Genomic DNA, 21,984 nt, shown 5'->3' with positions numbered 1-21,984 from the left:
CTTCCGCTGTGTGCAAGCTTCTAATATTGGGGCGCACACAGAGATAGACCCTGTGCTAGCTCCAGCACTTCCAAAATGTGGGCGCCCTTGTACAAGAGCAGCAATACTTTCAGAACTCCCCCGTGCTCCCAAAATGCTCTGTTAGAACCAAAATAGATTGCTGGCACTCAACAACTTGTTTTGGCTCAAACAGAGTACTTCCAGGGTGTAGGGGGGCTTTGGAAATATTGGTGCCCATGAACAAGAGCACCATGCTTCTGAAGGGCAAGGATAAGCATGGGTGCTACTGCTGTATGCGCCCTGATCTTAGAAGCACACATGCAGTGCAAGGATCTCAGCCAGTGAGCAGAAGGAGAAAATGATATTGCGATCTAGTGCCGATCTAGTGCTATTTGGTAAACACTTACCAAATGCTCATGTTTAAACAAGTACTTGGAGCATGTGTGTAAGGTACACTCAGGTGAACAGCACCTACATGTGATAAAGGGATGCACCGGAAGTGTATAGGGACATCCACAGAGGACATCATGATGGGTGCGCTCATTGAGCCGAAACCATCATCTGAACCTTTGGTTTGTAGTGAGTTCCGCTTCTCCAACCTGAGGTTTGAAGGCACCATTGTGTTGTTCGAATTCTGTTGCTGCTGTAACCTGGGTTTTGTGCCGTGACTGCTGCCAAAACCATAGAGAGGGCAGCTCAGACCAGCCCAGGAGCCCACCAACTCTATGCCTGTCGCACTTTTCGCTGGCCGCCTCTTGGAGCACTTGCCCCACCCACCTCTGTCTCTGCATTCCTCCAGCTGTTGGCCAGCAATCAGGGCATGTAAAGGGGTTTAAATGCCCTTCCCCTGCCTAGGGCAGGCAGTGAATGCCAAAAAGGCACGATCATGCTGAGCACACCTCCCTGAAGATCGTGGCCAATGGCTGCCACCCTGCAGACATGCTGATGCCTTGCCCACAGTCTGGTGACACAGGCTCCACAGGGCTAGCTGGGAGGCAGCCTCAGTGGGCCAGGGAGAGGGAGGGGATCCTCTGCCCTGAAACTGGAGATCCCCCGACCCTGGTTTGAAAGATTGTTTGCGGGATGATTCCTGGGTTCAAGGATTAACCTCAAGTTCTTCAACATGTGGTTTGACATTATGTGTTAAGGCAGCCATTGTCTAGGAAGCAGATCTGGACTACCCAGGCTCATTGCTGCAGGGTCAGGATGACTCCTGATGCTCCAGATGACCAGAGATTCCTGGGTTAACCCACTCCTACTCAGGAATCTCTGGTTGTGAATGTCTGAATAGTGCCAATGTGAACTGTTGTCATAAATCTGTCAGGCTAGCCAGACGGAGCGGAAAACAGGCAGAGGCACAAGTAGAATAGCAAAGCCTTATAGGAAGAAATTCTCCAAACCAGGTTCAGTCCGAGTCAAATTCAATCAATCCAACAGAGTCCAAATCGCAGTCCATGGGCAAGGTCAACACAGTCCAGAGTCCAGACACGGTCAGGGCAATACACGGACACAGCCAATTAGCTCACAGGAAATTCACATTGCTATCAGCAGGGTAGCTGTGGTGCAGTCATTTTAAACAGGCTGACCCCCGGTGGTGTTAATCAAGCGTTCCTGAGTCAGCAGCTTTGCCTGTTGTTCTACACATGCGGTTCCTTCTCTTGCTGTCTCTTGGACCGACGCCTCACCATAGCTGAGACCAGTCGTGCCTCCTCCACAAGAGCTGCCTCACCCAGCTCTAACTCATTTTCAACTCCCCGTGCGTCGGACCCACTCTCCTTTGCAACTTCTGGTCCTTGCCTTCCCTCCTCTGCTGTAACCTCCATCCCCTCCTCCAGCTCCTCCTCGGAGTCTTCCATCATGCCCATGACAACGGTGGTGTTATGTTCTGGTGCTGCAACTGTTATTCTTTTATTGGTTTATTTTATTTTACAATTGACTGTTTAGTGTTTAAAACATTGTCATTCTGAGCGGCCTTGAGTATTTCCGCAGGCCGGGGTATGCATGTTTGAATAATAAACAAGTAAATGACCCTCCCCCATTGTGGATGGGGTGTTTCATGGATCATCAGAGACTGGTCCCTGCTCTGAGGAGCTTACAGTCTAAATTTAGAGTGGGGTGGGCGGGCAAGGGGATGAATCAGAATACCGCCTGACATATAATTATACCTCCTCTCATGCAAGATGCATGGACTGGGTGCTGAATGTAAGCAGTCTGCATAAGGCAGCTTCTTTTTAGAACACAGCAAATGCTCATCATCATGGAACAATGCAAATCAGCGGAGAAGCTGTTGTAGCCGGATGGCCCTTTGTGGTGGGGTTTGCACAGAAATTGGACATAAGTCATTTCCTTGTTTGTTTGTTTATTCATCTTGCATTTCTGCCCTGCTCTTCAGCCACATGGACCTCCTCCAAGGGACATGCAATTATTTAAAACATTGCAATAACAAAACATTAAGAAATCACTATGGGGACCCAGGGATATCCCCAGTTGGGGGGAAGTTGGGGGGGAAGGCACTCATGTCAAGAGCATGGCGGAGATGAAGGCACTGGCATTACAGGCAGGTCAGAATCCACCTGATGGCAGAGTTGGTGGGCATTATGGCCGTGGGGAACGGAGGCTGCAAAAACACAGATGGCTAGTCACTCTCAAGAAAGCCAAACCTCATTTAATAGAGCACTTCCTGGACCTGGGCAAAGCGCAGTGCTGCATGGTGGGATTGGTTGCCTCCAGATGGTGCCAGAAGCACTGTACAGAGTATTCAGCTTTGGCCGAAGCTTCACGCAGGCCCAATAAGAAATTACTCAGGGAACCACACTTATTTATTTATTTATTTGATTTTTAGACTGCCCTTACAAAATAGCTCAGGGCGGTTCACAAACATCATAAAACAGTTAAAATCAATCAATGACTGGGCATAAATTTTTTTTAAAAATACAATAAAGGAGCTAAAAAATAAAACAATTCAAAACCTTATAGAAACCCGATACATTAAAGACCCTTTAAAACAATTTAAGAGCACTGGAAGGCCAGGCCGAACAGGTAGTTCTTTAGGGCTCTCCTAAATTCCAATAAAGAATTGAAATTACGGGTGTCTGCAGGGAGTGCATTCCACAGTCCAGGAGCGGCTACAGAGAAGGCCCGCCTCTGAATCGCCACCAGACGAGCCGGTGGCAACTGGAGCCGGACCTCCTCAGATGATATTAGTGTGCGGTGGGTATCAGACCAAAGAAGGCGCTCTCTAAGGTAACCTGGACCTAAGCCATTCAGGGCTTTAAAGGTAATAACCAGCACTTTGTATTTTGCTCGGAAACATATCGGCAGCCAGTGCAGCTGTTTCAAAACAGGCATAATATGGTCTCTCCAAGTTGCCCTGGAGACCAGCCTTGCTGCCTCATTTTGAACTAACTGAAGTTTCCGAACTACATACAAAGGCAGCCCCACGTAGAGCGCATTACAGTAGTCAAGCCTGGAGGTTACCAGCTGGTGCACCACTGTTCTGAGGTCATCCTCCTCTAGGAATGGACGCAGCTGTCGAATCAGCCTAAGCTGATAAAAAGCACTCCTGGCCACAGCCTCCACCTGAGATACCAGAGTGAGGCCTGGATCCAGGAGTACCCCCAAGCTGTGTACCTTCGTAACGTAGCCCCCCAGTTACTTCCAGTTACTGTTGGTGGCCTCTATCTTATGTTTCCTTTTAGATTGTGAGCCCTTTGGGGACAGGGAGCCATCTTCATTTATTATTTCTCTTTGTAAACCACTTTGGACACTTTTGTGGAAAAGTGGTATAAAGGTGTATTATATTTGCTTAACTACTCTCCAAATCAGTGATTCCCTTCTTCTTGCATTTCATACTGGGAATGGCTATCTTATACCCCTTCCAAGCAATGGGGCACAGAGATTGCCCTGCCCTAATACAGTGTTCTTCATTATAAGGCCCAGGGGGCAGTGTGGGAGCCCACATCAACCACCACCACCATTTATATACCGCTTTACAACAAAAGTTTCCAAAGTGGTTTACACAGAGAAATAATAAATAAGATGGCTCCCTGCCAAAGTGCCCCTGCCTGAAAAATAGTGAAGATCACTGCTCTGTTAGTTTATCACTGAATAACAGCCCTCTTTATGAACTGCTCAGTCTGGTTCACAAGTATGCATGGATTTACATTATGAAATTTCATATTCAGTGTTCCTTTCAGGCTTCCAGTTCTGATGCTGATCAATATTCTCCTCACTGTTCAATTTAGGTCAGACAGTAAGATGCTAATAATACCGATCACAGTCTGCACATTAAATTTCCTGTTCTTAACCTTTAAGATGCTTAGCAGGCTCTCGGTTTCTCAGATGTGATGCTAGTTACCGAACTTGGAAGGTAGAACCTTTTGCGAAGGTAAATTACATTTTTGGCTCAAGGGTCTTCGCAGAGGCGTAACTATAGGGGGGGCGGGGGGGCACGTGCCCCGGGCGCCATCTTTTCTGGTCACATGGGGGGCGCCGCCATGACCAATTTTTTAAAAAAAATTTTAAATTTTTTGTTAATACAAATGTTTCCTGCTCAGTGCAGCAGCGCTGCAGCAGTCAAGGGAGCGCGTTGGTGCCTCCTTCCCCACGAGCGGTCCCTTCCGTGCCGCCTGTGCCCCCACCCCCCATTGCTTTGCTGGCACCTGGCGGCCAGTCAGTGGCCTGGCTTGGCGGCGGCGGGCGCTTGTGAGGAAAAACCTAAGTATAATGTAGTATGTTGGGGGGGGCGACTGGGGGGGGCGTGGGGGGCGCCATTTCAGTGCTTGCCCCGGGCGCCATTTTCCCTAGTTACACCTCTGGGTCTTCGGCAATTCTTGACAGGTCCGGTGGTGTACGAAGCATTTGTTTGTATATTGATAGCTATTATTGGCTCATTTAACTTTATTTTGACTATCTGCTAGGCTTCTTTCTGTATTTCGAGTTGTGGACTGCATTGGGTTAGATCAGCACCCAATCTAAGCACCCTAGTATCTAAGCACCCTAGATGTTCTCTGCCATGGGATGTGATGATCAAGTCCCATCATCCCCACGACAATAGACAAAATGAAGTACCTTTTCATGCCATGCATAATTAATCTATGAAATTTGCCTTTTTCACTGCTGCTGCGCACTGAGTCGACACTTTCAACCAGCTGTCCACCACTACCCCAAGATCTCTCTCCTGGTCAGTCACTGACACCTCAGAACCCATCAGCATATATTTGAAGTTGGTGTTTTTTTGCCCCAATGTGCATCACTTTACACTTGCTTATATTGAACTGCATTTGCTGTTTTGACCCCCAGTTTGGAGAGATCTTTTTGGAGCTCCTCACAATCTAGTGTGGACTTCACTACCCTAAATAGTTTAGTGTCATCTGCAAATCTGGCCACTTCACTGGTTACTCCTGCTTCTAGATCATTTATGAACAAGTTAAAGAGCACTGGTCCCAGTACTGATCCCTGGGGGACTCCAATAGTCTCACTCAGCAGAAGGCAGCTTCCTGTGTTTCTACCACCTGCTGGATCACAGACTTCTTCTGTTTGGCAGAAGAAGAAGGCAGAAGAAGAAGGCAGAAAACAAGTCTTTATTACAGACACCCTTTAACAACTTGCTTTAATGTGCATTGTCCTTCATTAGCCAGAGTCTACTTACAATTTCAGCCAACATTAAGGAAAGTTCACATGGCTCACTGTGAATTGAGAATTATGTTTAAATTCCCACCATTGCTTCCTTTTGCAGATCTGTGAGCTATGATTATGAACTCAAATAGTTATAATAAAAGCATCATTAGGTTCCTAAATTCACACATCTCAAAGAAGTGGGAAGAGTGACCTTTTACGTCACGCACAACTGAGCGGTCCTACAAACAGCCGTTGAAGCTCACCCCGCTGTGACCTACACAGAACTGATGGGGATTCAGGAAAGGCATTAGTGGTTTAGTATGCATTGCACAAATACAACTGGAAACAGGACAGGAAAATAATCTTGGCATGTTTGAGAATCCAAAGTTGCTTATTGAAAGGCCAGGTATGTGTTGACATCTCTGGAACAGAGAAATAGAAAAGGCCAGATCAAAAAGAATGTGGAAGGCAGTATGTTTAGTGGTCAGAGGTTCAACTCCTCTCAGTGGGTGACCCTAGGCCAGGCTTCCTCAACTTCCCCCCGCCAGCTCTTTTTGGACTACAACTCCCATAATCCCCAGCCACAGTGGCCAGGGATTATGGGAGTTGTAGGACATCTGCAGAAGGGTTGAAGCTGAGCAGCCCTGCCCTAGGCCAATCCTGAGCATAGCCTAAGCCTACATCACAGGATTGTTGTGAGGATACAAAAAGGAGGAACCATGAAAATTGTTTTACTGAAGTTTTTTGAGGGGGGGGGGCAGATTTTGATTTTACCTGCACTTATTGAGACTGTTATGTTATATGAGACTATGCTTGCATTTATTGGGACTGTGACTTATTCAGACTTAGTTATGACTAAATCCCATTGAAATAAACGGGACTTACACTTTTCACGTCTCATCAAATCAAATCACTTTATTATGGTCAATGACCAGAAAATAAACAAGAAATAATGTGCTATAACACATCAAACATTCTAGAACATACTAGAACAGATCAAAACCCAAACCAGACCATCTATCTTTTTCATCATGCCTAATTTATTCTGGATCCTGCCCATTGTTTATTACATTATAACACCACTGAGAGCTTCTTGGGGGGAGTCCCTTAAACATGGAATAAATAATTGCATGCACGTTTAGTAACACGCACCCACCAAATGAAGCTATTTTGTCTTTTTGAGATCAAAAGAAAGCCCTATTTGGACATTATGTTATATCTGCATTCAGATGCCTGTATACTTACATATTTTTGTGTGAATGACTATACCCATGATCATTTTAAAAGCGATCCTGGCTACAGTCCCCCTGAAATGCTGGATACAGGTAAGAAGCATACTACTCTATATGCATTCAACATAACATGGAAATAATTGTATCTGTGTACATATCTGTATGTGTGTACACTGTTCACAGTTTGTATGAGTGTTGAATGTAACGTGGATAGGCTTAAGAGTTCAACTAGTCCAGTGACCTGTTTCCCACAGTGGCTGACCAGGTTCCACCAGGAAACTCACAAACAGGCTTTGAAGACAATCACTGGCATAATGCAAAACACCCCACATTTGTGAAGATGTGCAAGAGCATTCCTGCACAAGTGCAAAATTTACACAAACTCAGTGCTGCGATGGGACAGCCATGATTTCCAATGGCTATCCATCATGAAACTCCATTTGCACAATATTGTGCATTTCAACGAAAGTGCTCTGGTGCAACTGTGTACACTTTTTGTAAAAATGCACATGGAACGCTGCGCAGTATGTCAGCCACTAGTCCTCTCTCATGGCTTATCATGCAGCAACTGGTATTCACCGGCATACTCCCTCAGAGATTCCACTCAACTGTCATGGCTAAAAGATACTCATGGAATTATCCTTCATGAATTGTCTAATCATCTTTAAAAGCATCTGGGTTAGCAATCAGTGGCTGACATGACACACAGCATTGTGATGCTGTAATGCTGCATCCTGGGGCTCCTGAGGACTTCTAAGCAAACCCCCTGATGCTGTTCAGAAGCAGCTGAAGTAGAAGCAGCATTTTCACAAGATTCCCCATTTGCGACAATGGGGAAACCTGCAGAAATGCTGCTTCCACATCTGCTGTTTCAGAACAGCATTGGGGTTTGCTTTGAAGTCTACAGAAGCCCTGGTGTACAGTATTAGGGTGCCCTAACACTGCACATCATGGCAGCCACTGTCTCCATCACATAGGAACACAGATATGGTCTGCCTTCTACTGAGTCAGACCATTGCTCCCTCGAGCTCAGTATTGTCTACCCTGACTGGCAGCAGCTCTCCAAGGATACAGGCAGGAGTCTCTCTCAGCCCCAGCCCTACCCGGAGCAACCACATAGTTAACCTGGGACCTTCTGCATGCAAAGCAGATGTTCTGCCACTGAGCTACAGCCCCATCGGGGATATCTTACAGCAGACACTGCTCACATGCCGTCTCCCATCCAAATGTAAACTATGGCAGACCCTACTTAGCAAAGGAGACCATTCATGCCTGCTGCCCCAAGACCAGCTCTCCAAATCAGTGAATACCAGTAAATTGATTTGTAAGCGGGTGGTGAAGAAGTATATCTTTTTGTCTGATCTGAATCTCTTGCCATTCGGTTTTATTCGATGGCTCAATTTTGCAAATGTCAGTTTTGAACTTCAGGCCAAAGACTGATTCTCTGTCCCAAGTTGTTTTGGCACCATCAATCTCTCCATCTCTCTGGCCATGGCCAAGGGATTGGTGGCTCTATTTTCCAGGAGCAAGTGGACTTTGAAGATGTTGTTTCATTTTCTCTAACAGACAGAAAGAAAAAAAAATTCTGTAAGTCTCACAAAAGTAATTGGCTTTTAATCAAGTTTTTCATAATTGCTTTCTCCAGATAAGGTAATGCTTATTATGCAGATTTTATTACTGATCTCAGCATATAACTCTGGGTGCATTTAAAAGAAAATGCGGGTGGGGTGGGGAATGCATGTTTTAGTTAAGCCTTTCTGTGTCCTTCACTGGGCTTTGTAGCAAGATCTCCCAGTTGTGTGATGCTCTCGTGGATGGATCAGAGCATCTCAACACGTTTTCTGGCATTATAGGATTAAATATTCAATTAGTATTAAGCTTTATAGACTCTGCGGCAAGTCCATATGCTGCTTGTTTCACTGAATTACATTCTTAGACTGCTTTCAGAGTTTAGCTTCAAGGGAACACCTTTGCTTGGTGCCCAACTTACATAGACTACTGTACACTCCAACTGTCTCTGTTTCCCAGGGACAGCATTATTTTCTGGTACCTTTCCCTAGCACATCACTACCTCTACCTTTGCCTTATATTGAAATTATATTATATTATATATGCCATGTTGTAAATGTGTTAGTGCAAGTTGCTTCAACTATCGTTCAGGTCTTCACTCCTTCCCTAGGGTCTCCAGAAGGAGACTCGGAGGAATGCACATCCTCTCTCTCCCACAGGGCTTCTCAACCTCTGGTCCCCAGAGGTTGCTGGACTACAACTCCCATCATCCCCTTCAGCCATTGTGGCTGGGGGTGATGGGAGTTTTAGTGCAGCAATATCTGGTGCACATGCCTATGAGCCAGCGTGGTGTAGTGGTTAGAGTGCTGGACTAGGACTGGTGAGACCCGAGTTCAAATCCCCATTCAGCCATAAAACTAGCTGGGTGACTCTGGGCCAGCCACTTCTCTCTCAGCCTAACCTACTTCACAGGGTTGTTGTGAAAGAGAAACTCAAGTATGTAGTACACCGCTCTGGGCTCCTTGGAGGAAGAGCGGGATATAAATGTAATAATAATAATAATAATAATAATAATACAGACTGACTTCAAACAAAGGCATGACAAGGTAGCAGGGATGATACACTGGAACATCTGCAAAAAATACAAGCTACCTGTAACCAAAAATTGGTGGGACCATAAAATTGAAAAAATGGTAGAAAATGAAGATGTGAAAATATTATGGGACTTCTGACTACAAACAGACAAACATCTGCCACACAATACACCAGATATAACTGTAGTGGAGAAGAAAGAAAAACAAGTTAAAATAATCAACATAGCAATACCAGGGGATAGCAGAATAGAAGAAAAAGAAATAGAAAAAATCACCAAATACAAAGATCTACAAATTGAAATTGAAAGGCTGTGGCAGAAAAAGACCAAAATAATCCCAGTGGTCATTGGCGCCCTGGGTGCAGTTCCAAAAGACCTTGAAGAGCACCTCAACACCACAGGGGCCACAGAAATCATCATCAGCCAATTACAAAAAGCAGCTTTACTGGGAACAGCCTATATTCTGCGACGATATCTATAACAACTGACAATAAACTTCTGGCATCCCAGGTCCTTGGGAAGGACTCGATGTCTGGATAAAACAAACCAGTCTATAACACCTGTCTGACTGTGTAAACAAGAAATAATAATAATACATATAGTGCACCAAAGAGCCAGACAATATTCTGACTGGCCCATTCTAAATGCACAGGGGAGGCTGCTCCCAACCCGAGCACTTCCAGGGGCCACCAAATGCTTCCCCCACATCCCCTGCACCTCCAGGGACTGCCAGATGCTCGTGCCCTACTCTCCCCCTCACCTGTAGCCACTATCAGCAATACAAGCTGCATGTTCCTTCTGCTGCTCCAAGCCAACGCTTTGTTCAAGCACTGGCTGGGTGCTTCTTTCTCTGCCTCACTCAAAGAAAGAAAGCACCCAAACAGCACTTGAACAAAGCACTGACTGGAAGTGGCAGAAGGGCACCGTGGCCTTTATTGCCAATAGTGGCCACGCCCCTCCAATATGATGTCATGTGCAGGGGTGTGGCCGGAGCATGCTTATGTATGTTCACAAAACAATACAGGGGAGGGGGTTGCTGGCAAGAGCTTGATCTCTGGCTGCGGTGAGATCCCTATGCCCCCGATCCCTACATCTGATCAGCTGACAGTGCACCAGATGAAAGGGAGACAAAAAGTCCATGCAGGCATTATGTTCAACACTTGTACAACAAGTGTGTAGTGTGCATGGGTACAGATCTGTACACAGGTGCAGTCGTTCACATGTTATGTTGAACACAGGTGCAGCAGTGCACTTCCTATCTGTACCACACACTTGAAGGGCTTGTATCCAGGTTCACTTTTAAAATGAACCCAGGTACAGTTATTCACACAAACACATGTACGAGTGTACGGACATCTGTACACTCATTCAGTATAATGTTTGAATCAGGCTATATTCACCTATGCTTCTCTCTTTTATGTTTAGGATGGGCCAACTCCAGGTGGTGGACCTTGTGTTGTAGAAAAAGAAATAAGAGAAATAAAAGAAATAATATCCATATATTCAAAGTTTGTTTTAGAAAAGTGCTGTCCAAAGAAGGCTGCTTTCTGGTTTTTCCAAAGGAAAGACTTTGCTAATTAAGGTGAAGTGGTGCTATGTTTTCTCACATCCTGGCATTGAGGGTTTCCTAGAGCTCTTTCTCTTGGAAACAACCCCCCCCCCAAAAAACCCCCCACCCTGAACGCTGGCTGTTGAGATGGCTTCAGGGAAAATGGCTTCAAATACAGGTGAGGTGGTCAAAGGGGTGTGAGACAAATGCATTTGTTATGTACCACTGCAATTTATCACCTTGACATTTATAGAATAAAGTCCAAATATACCTTTTGAACTTCATGGTCTTTGAAAACGATGGCATTCTATTCCCCTATTGTGCTGCTTATCATTACAGGGAATGAATGAAGGCAGAGATGAAAGTCTAAAGCATGATTTCCCCCCCATGGTCTACTAAATTAGTGCTGATCAATTTACCCCTGTAATTTGTCTGTGAAAATGGAGCACAACCCTGAAGTCTACGTAACAAAGGATTGTAAACAAGAAAGTAAAGGGAAATGAAAGACGTTCTTCATACATTTCCAGTGATTCTTGAGAAGAATGCACCTGCTCGTTACTCTGACTATTAACATGACCTAGTTTCCTTCTTCAGTTCTATTGTCTCCTCCATTGTTTGAAGTGGAAGGCATAAATTCCGGAGAAGACTGTAGGCCTGCTCACATGGTCACACACACATGCAGTTGGGCAGGCAGTGTGTGTGGTGTTTTTAGTTAATCCATTCCTTGATCCAGGCCAGCTTTTGAATGGTGCTTTAATTACTTTTATTCCAGTCCAGGAGTAGAGGCAGGGCTAACAAACAGCCAGCAGCAAGAGCACTGAAGGCAGACTGCACTTGCCTCTCCTGATTCAACTCCACTGTCTTGTGCTTGCATCCCACAACACTTTCCTTTGGATTCTATGGGGAGGGAAGGCAGGGTTCAACCCTGGAATTGGGCTCAAGGGTGTGTTTTTGCCCTTAACCGTAAAAGACCAACAAACTGAAGTACTTTTTCACACAACGCATAATCAACTAGTGAAATTCTTTGCCACGGAGATGTGGTGACAGCCAACAACCTGGATGGCTTTAAGAGGGGTTTGGATGACTTCATGGAGGAGAGGTCTATCAATGGCTACCAGTTGGAGGGCTGTGGGCCACCTCCAGCCTCAAAGGCAGGATGCCTCTGAGTACCAGTTGCAGGGGAGTAATGGCAGGAGAGAGGGCATGTCCTCAACTCCTGCCTGTGGCTTCCAGCGACATCTGGTGGGCCACTGTGCGAAACAGGATGCTGGACTAGATGGGCCTCCTTGGGCCTGATCCAGAAGGGCTGTTCTTATGTTCTAACCTTGGCTAAGAGCCGAGATGCAGCGTTGGGTTTGGCACCGCAGCAGCACCCAGATCCGTGTGGATCCCGGAGGTTCTCACATGTAGCCAAGCACAGGCTTGGCTGCTTAAACCTGGGCTTGGTTGCTCGTGAGGACAGCCTCTGCGACACCAGCATGGTATTCCTCAGAACTGAAGAGCCCAATCCATGGCTTTTAGTGGGGTTTGGTGACTAAAGCCCTGTGCATGTGTACACATGCTGGGTTAGGATAATGTCCATTAACACTGATCCCCTTGCCCTCCTCAGCCTCCATGGAGTGGAGGTCCTTTGTGCATGGGGGCCAACATGCATACACCTCAATGCATATAGGATTTTAATGTGTGAACATTACCCTGCATTTTTCCAGGATACAGCCTTAGTGTAGCTCCTGTGAAGATGAGCCCTTCATCCTTCACTTGGAGACCAGAAGAAGTGAGGGGATCAGTAGGTGTGACCTTGATGTACGTACACAAATACTCATGCATATAGAAGTACATCCTGCCCTATCTGGGCCCTAGTGTGGCCCTACCAAAACATGTTTCTTGGCTGTGAGAAATTCAGCCCTTTGTTGCCTAGGTCTGGTTTTATTCATTTATTCCAGGACTTATTTCCCACCTTTCAACATAGTGCCCATGACAGCACACGGAAACAATATGTCATATAAAACCAATAATAAAATCACCACATTAACTGATATTGTTTTGATTGTTTTAATGTTGTTTTTAGAATATTGTTTTAAAAATTTTAAATTGTTGTGTTTTAAATTTCTTTGTTTGTTTGTTTGTTTGTTTTTAACTCATGTTTTACTTTTGTTTTTATCTTGTTGTAAACCGCCCAGAGATGTAAGTTTGGGGTGGTATAAAAATATGTGAAAGAAAGAAAGAAAGAATCCTTTAAAAACAGGGACACACAAGGAGTGGCACCAGGGGCACAGAAGGGGCAAAAACATTTGTGGGTGGGTGACCTGTGTCCCACATATTAGATTTCTGAAACAGAAATGGGGTATGGAGGAAGCCAATTTTCAGGGCTTTCCCACCCATGCCACCACCACCACCACCACCACCACCACCACCACCCCGCCATGAGCTGACCTTGCAAACAAGTCCAAGTGTTTGATTACAAAATGGGTACAGGGTATACCGGCACAGGGGAAATGGGAGCACACCTCACACACCTAGTGCTTATGTCATGTGATCTACTTTGTCATATATCATGTGACCCTGATGCCTCCATGTTCAGAACTTGTCTTCAGAGGCTGAACCAGGAGATGATTTCTCCGGAGTGTGCCTCTGAAGTTATTTAGCCAGTAGGCTCCTGTGCTCCCTATACCCAGGCACACTCTACCCACTTTTTGAATGACTGAAGGGAGCTACTGGAACACAGCCCAAAGAGAAACAAAAACACTAGAAATTAAAGGCCTACTTAAAGGGAAGGTTCCCACCTGAAGCCAGAAAGCCAGGAGGAAAGGGGTGACACCCACCCGCTTAGGCAAGGTGGCCCATAATTGTGGTACAGCCATTGAGAATGCCCTCTCACATGTCCAACTAGACACATATGAGATGCAGTTTGGACTTGAAGCACTAGACCATAAAAAAAATTAAGTGGCTCACAGCCATCTTTTGGAGCTTCTGTTTACAATGTGTACATATTTGTATGTAATGCTATACTTGGGTATAAGCACTCCATTAACTGTGAAGCCCTGAATTCAAGATGGTGCTCCCAGCTTATCATGAAGCAGAGTCTCCATGGCCCTGGATGTGGAGAATGGAGTGGCCCCCGAGATTACAGAAGCCGGGGTCCCTGTTGTGACTCCAGATCTGTGACACACACACCCCCAAGACACACATGCACACATACAATTGGAGGGTGAGGTGGATGCTTCAGGGGATAAGACAGGGTGGGGAGACCCTACGACCAGTTCCCAGGTGAACACCACCTGGGCCATTTGAAGGGAACCAGAGTCAGCACCCCCAGCATGATGCTTAAATATGGCCTTGCCTTCATCCTCTAAATTGGAGGTGTCCCTCAAGGACCTGCCAGCCCATGTAGTGCACCAGCAAGCTTGGGAAATCAGACAAGGCCTCTTTAAACAACAGAACCTTCCTCAGGGAAGGGGTGGGGTCAATCTACTTTACCTCAACAACAGGCATAAAAACTGTCTCTCTCTTCATTTTTTATCTGGAGCTATCCAAGGTCCTGCCCACTTTTTTACTTGGAGCTTTTTGAAGTTTGTGTCCCTCCCATTTCTGCTCAGCCTGGAACAAAATACTTGATTGAACTCAGCCAGACCTACAGACTGAGTAAATAATATTTAGTTGGTTTATCATCTGCTTCTTAATCAGTTCAACAACTGATGCCACGAAATGCATTTGCATAGCAACAAAACCTCAATATAGGTGGCTTTTGAGACATCAAAAGAAGTGTGAGATGATTAGATGATTTACAATTCATTCAACAAAAACTGGCATTCATCATAGGAAACAAAAGCCAAAATAGTGGTTTTTAAAATTCCCTATTACAGTCTCATGTAAACATACACGAATAAACAAATGTGTCCTTCACTTACAGCCCTACCAATTAAAAATTTCTCTGTGCTGATATAAATTACCCTTCACAGATTAATCAACTAGAGTTTGCTGATTAATCTAGCAATTAAACTGATGAGAACATGAAGCCCTAACTTGAATATATCTGCACCTTTTTGGCTGGTATAATGCTGCCTTACTTGCTTGGGAAAAGCTTCATGATGAGTACCAAATTTCAACATTTTAGTATCTGGGAGTATTTGAGAGTGAGATGAGCTGTGACTATAAAAGGTATGAATTTAGGACATCTAAATGCAAAAGTGTGTGCTCAAGGACAGGTCTGTACAACATAAGGTCTGGGGGATGGAACTGGACCACAGAGGCTTTTGTTGTTGTTGTTGGCCCGCAGGTAGGAATATCCTGCAACAACAGCAGGAGCCATGAACGGCTCTTGGCCTGGTCTGCTGACCAGTGTTCCCTATAACAGGAATTTCCAGATGTTGTTGACTACAACTCCCATAATCCTCAACCAAAGGCCATTGCAGTTAGGAATGCTGAGAGTTGTAGTCAATAACATCTGGGAATCCTGTTAGAGGCAACACTGCTGCTGACCAGCACCAGCTGCTCAACAGAGTTAGACCATAAGAACAGCCCTGCTGGATTGGGCCCAAGGCTCATCTTTTCCAGCATCCTGTTTCACACAGTGGCCCACCAGATGCCACTGGAAGCCTACAGGCAGGAGTTGAGGGCGTGCCCCCTCTCCTGCTGTTACTCCCCTGCAACTAGTACTCAGAGGCATCCTGCCTTTGAGGCTGGAGGTAGCCTATAGTCTTCCAACTGGTAGCCATTGATAGACCTCTCCTCCATGAAATTATCAAAGCCCCTCTTAAAGCCATCCAGGTTGTTGGCTTTCACCATATCTTGTGGCAGAGAATTCCACAAGTTGATTATGTGTTGACTGAAAAAATACTTCCGTTTGCTGGTCCTAGATTTCCGGGCAATCAATTTCATGGGATGACCCCTAGTTCTAGTGTTATGTGAGAGGGAGAAGAATTTCTCTCTATCCACTTTCTCCACTCCATGCATGATTTTATGGACCTCTATCATGTCTCCCCATAGTTGCCTTTTTTCTAAACTAAATAGCCCCAGGTGTTGTAGCCTTGCCTTATAAGAAAGGTGCTCTAGGCCCCTGATCATCTTGGTTGCCCTCTTCTGCACTTTGAGTTGACCAGATTTTCCCCAGTCTTAGGCCAGAGCCCACGGACACCATTCATCTTTTTCCTCACCTTCCCTCTTGGCTCCAACCCTCTGCCTTCTCACTTTCATAAATGTTTATAATAATTAACTAATTTAAACATAACAATTAAAGTGCTGAAAATTGATCCCAGCCCTTGCACGCAATTCTGGCCCACTGGGGCATTTGAGTTGTTTCCCTCTGTTCTCGGATGTCAGGAAATATATACATTGGAATCAATGTTGGAAAAGAGTTTGTCACAACTTGCTGCACACTTCATCTTCATGAATGACTGTCCCTCACTTATTGAGCTTGTTCCCTGTCATACAATGAATGAATTTGGCACACTGTCACAAAATGATTGCGCCCATTTGGGTTATACATTCAAGCGTCTCCCTCCACTGCAACATTAGTGACAACTGTGTATGCACTCCATCCCCCTTCCTGTGCCCTGTTTGGATTTGCATAATCTTGTGGGATGTGGTTGTCGAAACTGCTCCCTCGCACACATTGGATTTAAATTACAATTATGAAAACTGGAACAGCACACAGAGAGGGAGAGTGGAATACAAATACGACAAATATGATGAATATTCATATACCTCTTTTCAACAAAAGTTCCCAAAGCGGTTCACATAGAAATAAAGAAAAAATAGGCTCCCTATCTGTAAGGGGCTCACAATCTTTAAAAAGATACATAAGATAGACACCAGCAACAGCCACTGGAAGGATGCTGTGAGTGGGACATGCATGTTCATGGACATAATCATGTGGAGGGTTGGGCCGATCAGACATTGGACCCAAACCAGCCGATTGCAGGATACAGTTTTCAAATCAGATAGTTCATACCAGAAGTGGCTGGCCCATGAGGCCAGATAAGGCAACGGCCTCAGGTAATGAGTGTGGCCTGGAGTGGTAAGTGTGGGCACCCTGCCCAGTCCCCCATTGTGGGTACCACCCACCTGCCTAAATGTCACTCCAGGCTCACCTCTGCCACCACCTGTGTGGCCAGCATACCCTCCTCCCCACCTCAGCCCATCCTCTCCTTCCCGCCCCACCTTCCAGACCAGAGACTCCGCCCCCTTTTGCTCTCATCCTCCAGCCCAGCTCCTCGCTGTATCATTTTGCTGGCCCTTTCGCTCGCTGCTTTCCCCCCTTCCAGCACAGGGAGAGAAGCCGTAAGCAACAGCTCAGTGAAACAGGAAGCAGGGAACGCTACCTATACAGCAAGGAGGAGCAAGCAGTATGCACTCCATCCTTGTCCTGTGGTCGGCACATGCCACTGTTTGTTCCTCCTTGCTGTATCAGGCAGCCAGCATTGCCTACAATTTCTCAACCTCATCACTCTTGCTGCGGCCATGCACTTTGCCGCAGAACCAAAAGTGTGGCACTGGCAGGGAGAGAGGCAGTGAGTGATGGGCCAGTGAAAATGGAGAAATCGGAAGTTGTCTGATTCAGCAAGGAGTGGAGTGGCCCAGAGTGTGCCCTGGAAGGTGAGGGTGAATGGAGAAGACTTCAGGGATGCCTCCTAGCCTGTTGGGTGGGGCAACTCAGCGACAGGTTCTTCTAGGGGGCGGGGCGACTCAGCAACAGTCCTCAAGCATCCCAATCCAACGAGCCACCACTGATCCATACTGGTTTAGCCAAGTAGTTAAACTGGCAACTAAGCTCTGAAGTTGGATACAAATCCACCGGCCTTCAGAATGTTGCGAGGAAAGAGGAAAACTCACTGGGGGAGTAAACTGAGTTGGCAGTGTGGACAGTACAGAAGGGAAGTACTCTATTCTACAGTAAAATATTTAAAAGGAGAGGCTGTGCCCAGAATGAGGGCTTGTCTAGAAATCTTGCTGTTATCATATATGGGAAGCTGGAAATGGACTCAGCAGGATGATGGCTTTTCACACCACTATGCAAGTGCTCAGTGCTGCTTTCATGCGATTCTCCAATCTGGCATGCAGAGACTGTGATCGTTTTGCCAGTTATATTGGTGTAGTTGCCGCTGTCATGGAAACTACTCATGCTGGGTGGAATGACCACATGGTCTGCTGCATTATACAGGATGCATTCATTATGCAGAAGCCACTTTCTCCATCCTCGTGATAAAGATGACTTCCAGAGGAAGTCCAGAGAATATAATTGGTTATGGAGTGGCTAATAAATAAAGGTGTGTTGTTTTTCTTAAAGAGGAGTAACCGTGTGAGTTTGGACCGGCATGCATACATTTCATTTTCTTAAAATGAAAATCCTTGTCCAGTAATGACATACCCGCCTTTGCTTCTGGCATACACCATGAGTAAAGCTATCCATTAAATAAGCAGAGTGTAATGTAACCTTCCTAAAATTAGACGACATATATATTTACTTAGAGAAGTGGTTTTCAAGTATGGGTCACAACTCAGTACTGGGAAGAGGGATATTATGCGCTGGGCTAATTAAACAATTTTATGACATCACTTAGATAAGTGAAACTCAGTCTGTTCATCTTTTATGTGGTACAACATCTCTGTCTAATGCATTAATTAAATGGTAAGTAGAAACATAGGAAGCTGCCTTATAATGAGTCAGACCATTGGTCTATCTAGCTCAGTCTTATCTACACTGACTGGCAGCAACTCTTCACACTTTCAGGCAGGAGTCTCTCTCAGACCTACTTGGAGATGCTGCCAAGGATTGAACCTGGGACCATCAGCATGCAAAGCAGATGCTCTGCCACTGAGCTACAGCCCCATCCCCACTTAGCCATGGAACTTTTCAAATCCCCATTTAGCCATGAGCCCCACTGGCTGATATGGATGTGCATGGAACCGGCTGGCCCGGTTTGGTTCGAGTGCAAACTGCACTTGAACCCTACTGGGCCAGTTCGGTCCGGTACCCTGGCGAACCCCCTTGAGTTGGTTCGGGGGTTTCGCAAACATTTAAACGTCTTTTAAACATTTTTCTTTTAACTTTGCAGCCCTCCGCGGGGTTCCTGGAGGCGACGGGGTGTGTGTGTGTCCGGGGGTTCCCTTCCCCTCACTAGCCTTCTATATTTTATTTATTTATTTAACATATTTTTATACTGCCCAAAACTTACGTCTCTGGGCGGTTTACAACAAGATAAAAACATTAAAAACAATCCAAACAGTATCAGTTAAAAGCCTGTGTGAACTGATGTGTCTTTAAAGACTTTTAAAAAATTGTCAGAGATGGGGAGGCTCTTGTTTCACTAGGGAGCGCATTCCAAAGCCTCAGGGCAGCAACGGAGAAGGCCCATCCCTGAGTAGACGAGCTGGTGGCAAATGCAGACGGACCTCTCCTGATTATCTCAGTGGGTGGTGGGGTTCATATATGGCCCGCAAGATCCATTTCAGCTGGCTCTGCGCCTGTTCAGCTGGTCTTCGGCCAGTTTTTGGCCTTCTCCCAGTGGGGCAGTGGCCATGTTGGGGGCTTGGCACCTGCCTGGACCATGCAGAGGCCTATTGCACAGGTTCCCAGCCCCCCACATGGCCGCCGCCCCGCCAGGAGAAGGCCGAAAACCGGCTGAAGACCGCCTGAACGGGCACACCACACTCCTCTTATTTCTTCCCCTCCCTGCTTCTTCTTCCTCCTCCTCCTTCGTGGTGGTAGTGGTGGTGGTGGTGATTTGAGCACACTTAAGTGTGCTGAGGAACCTAACCCCCCAATCCCCATAGACTCAAGGTTTCTTTTTTCATGGTTTCCCCGTTCACGGCAATAGGTCATAAAAGAACCCCCCTTGGAAAAAAGAGGGCCTTCTGTACTTAGCAAATTCATTTGAGGACTAAGACAAAGAAAGGTGTATTCATCCATATTTTATCCAGTAATTGATGAGCATCCCATCTTTCCCCCTACCTGCACAATTTTCAGCCTCCTGAAATTCCTGCGTTATTTGAATCTACTGCCATTTTTAACGTTTTGTGATTAGCCTGGATATCTGAGAATCAGTTGGCCATATTAGTGAATGCTGCTTCATTCAGACTTTTAGCAGGCATTAGAAACATGGACTATGATATCAAGGCTGAGCCAAGCAAAAGGGCCGTCCAGTTCAAGATGGCTTAGTTGATCGATAGTTTTGACACATGCTGCTTAATGGAGGGAACTGTAAAGTGAAGAATAATTGCTACAGAACAAACTGAACTCATGCCAGCTTTGCTCCTATGAGAGAGAGAGAGAGAGCAAGAGAGAGAGAGAGAGAGAGAGAGAATGTAATTTTCTGCAGCCACACAGCCCTGTATATCAGCCATATTTACCAAAAAATGATCAGAGGCAGATGTACTGCACAACATTCCAACTTTGCCGTTGTGCAAGAGTGCCCTTGTGCAAATGTGGGAGCACTCTTGCACCAGAGCGCTCTTGTGATGCTTCTTTCTTGCTCCTGCAGATGTCCATGAGTGCTTTTTTTGTTTTAATTCAACTTTGGCCAGTATGTAATATCCAAGAAGAAATTTTTCTTCCCTGAGTGACATGGCACAGGAGTAGGGTCTGTATATCCAACATAAGCACATGTGCTTCAGAACTCTCTGTACCAAATCTTGTAGCCCTTTGGCATGATAAAGACATGTGCAGAATTTCACCATCTTAGGACTCACGACTGACAATATTTCAAGACCATTTCAAGACAACTGTTTCAAAGCTAGCAGTTCCTAGTTTGGAAATTATCTCAGATTTAGAGGCACAAGCCTTATCTTCCCTGATGGCATCTCTGGAAATGGTTATTGTAAGGAATGTTCTGGTTTAGGTTGACACATCCCAGTCTTTTAGAAAAATAGAATTTGAGCTTCTGGTGGATCTCTGGTGGAAAGGGGCCTGAAGAGAACTGCATCATGAAAGGAGGAAAGCCTTTTGCATTCTATTTACCAAGGCAGCTGTATGAGTGATATGGGCAGAATGGATTGATATAAATCAAAATGACTGAATCGTCATTTAAGTACTCAAGAAAAATAACTGAATGAAATCATTGGTATTTCATATGAATGTATGATGATGAATGCCAGTTACACTATGATGAATTGTAATTAGTTATTCTAATCCAGGGTTGCACAGCCTTGGCCCTCCATCTGTTGTTGGACTACAACTCCCATTGTCCCCTGCCCCAGTGACCAATAGTCAGGAATGATTTATTTATTTATTTTTATTTTTTTTACATTTATATCCCGCTCTTCCTCCACGGAGCCCAGAGCGGTATACTACATATTTGAGTTTATTCTCACAACAACCCTGTGAAGTAGGTTAGGCTGAGAGAGAAGTGACTGGCCCAGAGTCACCCAGCTAGAATCATGGCTGAATGGGGATTTGAACTCGGGTCTCCCCAGTCCTAGTCCAGCACTCTAACCACTACACCACACTGGCTCTGATGGGAGTTAACATGCAGTAAGAGCTGGAAGGCCAAAGTTATACAGCCATGGATTAAAGCAACTAATTAAAATTCATCATAGTGTCACTGGCATTCATTATTAAGCACTACAATGTCTTGATTTACAATTAAACTCAGTGAGGTCATTCACACCATCAAAACCTGTGTTTTACTCAGGTTTGGGAGCTTTTCCTCCTACCTTGCTTCCATACAACTGAAAATTGGGAGCACACACAGCTCCCAAACCCAGGTAGAACACTGTTTTTTATTGTGTGAATGATCTTAGTGGCTGATAGTCAGACTAATGTCACACCTTTACAATAAATGAAGTTGCAAGCAAACTGTGAACCTGCCCATGGGGGTGTCTGCAGCTGCACTTTTGCACAAAGATTCCCTGCAAAACACATGAGGGTTGCATACATTGTTGCACAAGTGCAAACATGTTTTAACTATGCAACACTAGTATGGAATGTTAGTGGATGATTTAGAGCATCTGGTTAGCACAACATTCTTGTGGTAGTGCAACATGTT

At 45.4% G+C, this 21,984-nt stretch overlaps 1 protein-coding gene and 1 long non-coding RNA gene across 5 annotated transcripts in view; one reads left to right on the top strand and one right to left on the bottom strand.

The window, feature by feature from the left end:
- The window catches only part of GRM5 (glutamate metabotropic receptor 5), a 354,535-nt gene that overhangs the window by 71,025 nt on the left and 261,526 nt on the right, over positions 1-21,984 (top strand). The gene's annotated exons all lie outside the window — the stretch shown is intronic.
- LOC128349624 (uncharacterized) lies at positions 8,215-10,340 on the bottom strand. The gene is made up of 3 exons (XR_008318886.1): positions 10,214-10,340; positions 9,446-9,492; positions 8,215-8,410 (listed from the first exon to the last, which is right to left on the bottom strand). It is a non-coding gene; the product is annotated as an uncharacterized LOC128349624 (long non-coding RNA).

This window comes from Hemicordylus capensis, chromosome 3, assembly GCF_027244095.1.
Source record: "Hemicordylus capensis ecotype Gifberg chromosome 3, rHemCap1.1.pri, whole genome shotgun sequence".
NCBI classification, from domain to species: Eukaryota; Metazoa; Chordata; class Lepidosauria; order Squamata; family Cordylidae; genus Hemicordylus; species Hemicordylus capensis.
Note: the sequence above shows the minus strand (reverse complement) of the source record. Positions and strands in the feature narration are given on the sequence as shown.